Consider the following 5435-nt stretch of genomic DNA (forward strand, 5'->3'; position numbering starts at 1 on the left):
GGAGATTTGTTCCAACATGACAAACCAAACCAAATCAAGTTCCACCTCCTGTTGTAAAATGACCAATATCTGGTCTTTGTATTTCAAATATGAAAGTGTTTTCTAATAAATTGTTACTGGTGCAGACTGGTTCAATTGCTGCCGTCTGTCAGTGAATGTGATGTATTTATCTTAACTAGAGAGAGATTTTAAAGGTAAACTTCTGATTTAAAAGTAGCCATGACAATGGTCACAAAGACAATGGCCATAAAACTGTTTAAAATATTGAAAATATATATTTTTTTAGCAGTTGTGCTTAAGGAAGAGTAATAATTTCATATTGTGCTTGTGTGTTATTCAAAGTCATATACTTTACAATATCAGCAAATGTTCAGTTTTGACACGGTTTTGACAAATACATCTCCTGCTATACTGGTAGTTGTGCTTAGTGATTGAGCAAGGAGCAAAGTGCAATCACGGTATTTAAAATGCACAATTTGTTTTAGCACTGGAATATTATGGATTTGTGTTTGTAGGCTATTTATAAAATCTGATTAATATAAATTAATACTATATATAGTTCCTGTGTTGGATGTGCATAAAGGCTTGTGTATAATGACTTTATATTCTCCCTAACTCAGATGTAATATATCCTCTAAGCATGTCTCCGTTTGACGACTCAGCCAACGATCGTTTAGGAGTGTACATGGGTCAATATGTATCTCCCACAATATGTAAACAATCCATTACAGTATCTATCAGTTATCCAGCTGATCAGATATGGAGCCCCCTTACATCATCATTTATGTATGCATGAGTTCTAACCCATTGAACGGAGGCTTGGAAAAAGAGCAAATAAATTATGCATACAACATTAATTACCAGCAATTAATCTTACCTAGGTAATCAGTTATGCATGTCATTTAATTAGCTGTCTATGCATGTGACACATCTATACTCGTATATTCCCTGGTAATTCAGAACCATGGAATGAAATTATTCATCTCGGCTTCAGTTAATATGCCCAGTTGAATCGATGATGCATTTCCCCGTTCTCCAGTTCGCCTCTCAACAGAAGGTATTTCTCACCAATCCAATTAAAGTCAAAGCAAATGCTTTGCAGTCAGTTAAAACAACACATGGATGATCTGTCCTATATATAGTAGTCATCTATGCACCAAAATACCATAAAGTCACTGGTATCTCATAGCCAGTACAGCCTGGATCTGTTCCTCTTGACACACTGACCCAGTGAGACACTTGGAACTATAGCTTCCTATTACACAAATATACATTCAGAAACAGGATCACTATTATTCCTCATCGGCCTTAAAGGATTGTCTTTTGTACAAATCTTGTATATGGGTTAACTTAACTATTCCATGTAAATTGATATCCACTAGTATCTGTGCTTATGTTCTTTGTGTTGGTCTTTCACATATAATTATATTTAAAAGGATGCCACACAGTTGTAAACTGCCATGATTAGTTGATCTTGTGTAAGAACAATGTAGGAATACCAGAAACAGTGCGTATGTTATTTATCTTCTCTGTAATGTAGGACTATAGTTCCAAATCTAGCAGCAGTGTCAAATATAACCATTCACTCACTGTTATTGTAAATAAACAGTTTGTTTGGGTACTAGAGACCAGTATACTGGTGTCTCAGTAATAACTTTAACTTCAATAGCTTTTTAATACCGTGCCTATATAGTGTAATGTACACACAGAATGATATGTATTTAAATCATACTTTAATAGTATTGAACCAATAGTATAGAATCAAAATATGACAATAGGTGTTTATACTCCTCACACTAGTCCTTAAATCAGAACTGAACTTCAGACCTGGTATTATGTGCACTGATTAGCATCACCTTGTAGCAATTGAACTTTATCCTTGTAATTGATATTAACTCTCCTAATATCACTCTCCTGCCTCTCTGTCTCCTCTTTCCTCTGCTCTCCTGTAACTGTCCAACTATCAATGGTCCTTGACATTAAATTACATTAAATATGTCATACTCACACTCTCTCCCTCCCTCCTTGCACCTACACACATATAAACGGCATATAACTGTCACTTTCAATATTTCTTCATGCACGAATGTGGGTGACCTGTGTTTTCCTGCCTGTATGTGTACACTGTTGCAACATTTAAGAGTAGATCCACCTTCATCAAACCCTGAGGTAACAGAAAGTTAATCTGTATAGCACATAATCTATGTTGGCTTGTGCTTCTCTCGTTTATCATCCATTGCCTCGTTAAACACACTGCAAAATAAATTAACTACTGCAGATCGTAGAATATTTGTGAGTAAATTATAATGTAAAATGTGAGGAATGCAGAAGTGATGAATGCATGATTTTAGAAAAGTATGTAATGTATTTACTGTAGTAACCACTGTCTGCTAGACAGTTTCTTGTCCTTCTGATCATATATATATTTGACCTCCCTCTCAATGCCTAATTTTCGTATACCTGCAAAGTTTTCTTTAATTATTAAATACAAATTCCCTTTCCCAGAAGCGCTTTATGACAGCTATCCAACTGGTCCTCCTGGGAGGCTTTTGGTTTCGAGCAGGTATTTTTAGGGATTCAAATCATCTTAAAAAAAATGGTGAAGGCAGTTGTCCCAAGATAAGAGAGAGAGAAAGAAAACAATCCTCCTTTCTTCAGTCACCCCTTTCTTGCTCCTTCCCTTTTCTTCGTCTCTCGCTCTGTTCCTCTGTCATTCTATTCTGTCGACCAAAAAGGTTAAATCCGGCTTAGTTCCACTCCTGAACTCACTGATAGGTATAGAGAGAGAGAGAGAGAGAAGATCTCACCGTTCCACACACTGATCAGGATAATACTCGCATGTGCACACACACAGACATGCTGACTTGCTGACACACACACTCACACAAGCACAGGCTGCTTGTCTAGCTGGCTGAGACACACACTCAAAAACTGTGACTGGCAAAAACACGCATGTACACACACACACACAACCACTGGTCAGATCAGCATGTGTATGTGTGTGCACAGCTTTTGCATCACCATGAAGCACCGCACACACCAAGCTGATTTTGTATCACCGGTACATTCTCCCATGAGTAAAACGTCTTATCTGGGTCTGGGATCAATTCCCTACTATTTCATTTGTCTTCTTCTATCCAGTTTTTTATTTATATTGAATCCACTCTTGCCGCAGAACTGAAGAGGGCAAAGGGTGATGTCAGTAAACAAGTATAACGTCTTGGCATTAGTCAGTCATTAGTTCAGTACAGGTCAGAAGGTGTAGGTTGAAAACTCATGGAACGAGGAGTACCCCAGCTGGTCCAGGATCAAATCTCACCGGAATCTTCTCTGCCTCAGTTGAGAAGAAATCTGTAAAGTGCTCCCTTATTCGTTTGAAGAATTCAGCTGTTCATCCCACCGGTGGTGAATCCTCCAGCTTCGCTGCTGGACTCTCGCTAGCAGAGGAGTCCTCCTCTGCCTTCCCTCCCCTCACTCACTGTGGCTGTCCAGATTCAAATTAAATCCACTGCTCCACTTCTCTTCTGTTCTGTTCTGTTCTACTGCTCTCTCATGTCCTCTGTCTTCTCTCCTCCTGTTGAACTGCCCAGTGTCTAGAAGGGGGAGAACCACTTCAGCTGTGAAATAAACCGAAATATCTTAGTTCAATCAGTTAGTCTTTTGCTGTGCATTTGTGCTGTGCTGTGCTGTGTGGTGTGTGCTGTGCTGTGTGGTCTGTGCTGTTTCTGTGCGTTTGTCCTTTGCCGTGTGTTTGTGCTGTTAGTGTCTATATGGTCTGTGTGTGTGTGTGTCTGAAGGCAGCTGCCTGCAGTACATCTGCACTAACAGCAGCAGTATAGTGCAGGCAGCCAGTACTCACCAGCCGGCAATTAATTTTCTCTCCATGATAGCATGCCCCTCCTCTCTCTCTCTCTCTCTCTCTCTCTCTCTCCCTCCCTCTGTCTGACTGTCTCTCCCTCCTCCTCCTCCTCCTCCATCCTCCTACTCATTTTCCTCGCCCCTGTTCCTCCCTCCCATCTCTGAATGGCTGGTTGGTTCTGTCGCTCTCTGCGTGACAGCAGCATCCCTCCCCATGTCCCTGCACCTCATTTCAGACTCGTGTTGCTCTTGTTTTGTATCTGTTTATCTATTATGTTTTTACACGTTTTATGAGCCTCACTCTTCATCTTACTCTCTCCCTCACACACACACACACACACGCACACGCACACGCACACGCACACGCACACACACACACGCACGCAGACATATAAACAAGATGCGCATTCAGTACATGCACACAACGTGACCCACACAAATGTATACACACATGCACATGTGTACACACACACACACACACACACACACACACACACACTAACCCCCAGCTTCTCTCTCTCTCTCTCTCTCTCTCTCTCTCCCTCTCTCTGCCGTTACCTGGGCGACCCGTCCCATCCTGGCAGCTGCAAATTGCTGAGAGAGAGAGAGAGAGAGAGAGAGAGAGAGAGAGGTGGAGAAGAGGACAGTGATAGATACATGGAAAGAGAGGAGGTGTATAGCAAAAAGATGACATGAGTAAACCTTTACAGAGGGAAGGAGAGAGAGAGGTGGGAGAGGGAGGGAGGAAGGAGGGGCAAATAATGGACAAATAAGCAGGGAGAAAAGGAATGCAGGTTGAGGGAGAGAGCGTGAGGGAGAGGGGGGTTACAGAGGAGGAGTTAGAGAGATGGAGGTTGAGATAATGAGAGAAGGGGTGAGAGTGAAATTATTAACAAGACAGAAGGGAGAGAAGGGTCAACAGAGATAGGAAATAAGTAGGCCTAATAATGATGGGGAGAGGAGCAGGGCAGTGAAAGACAAAGCTGATGGCAGGACATGTAGACGGAAGGGAGAGAAACCAGGAGAGAGGGATGTAGTTATAATGCATAGTACCAACTACCAATAGTAGAAAAGTAGATCTCTGCAGATGTCCGCCAGGCCTGGTTGCCTACCAAGGCCATTAGGATGCAAGATGGGGGAAATAGAGTTTGTATGACTGATGGTGTAACTGTTTGTGATTGTGGCGCCTCCTATATGGGCAGAAGTGAAAGCACTTTTGGAGGTGTGCTCTAGACATCAATATTCTGTTCCAGTTTGGTCAAGATTGGATGTCATGTTCATGATATATGGCGTGGTTTTGTGTGCGTGTGTGTGTGTGTGCGTGTGTGTGTGTGTGTGTGTGTGTGTGTGTGTGTGTGTGTGTGTGTGTGTGTGTGTGCACGTGTTGTTTTTGAGATGTCCAGCTTTACTGTATGTAACCCAACATTAAATGCCTTTGACAATGAATGGACAATTTGGAGTGTTTGTGTAAACACAAACATTGCGTAACATTGATGACAAAGGTGAGGGCGCAAGTTTTGATTGGCCGGAATGAGATGTTGTATGATGATAACAAGAGCGTCCCTCACTTCACACGG

This window comes from Protomyctophum bolini, assembly GCF_963924005.1.
Source record: "Protomyctophum bolini genome assembly, chromosome: 5".
NCBI classification, from domain to species: domain Eukaryota; kingdom Metazoa; phylum Chordata; class Actinopteri; order Myctophiformes; family Myctophidae; genus Protomyctophum; species Protomyctophum bolini.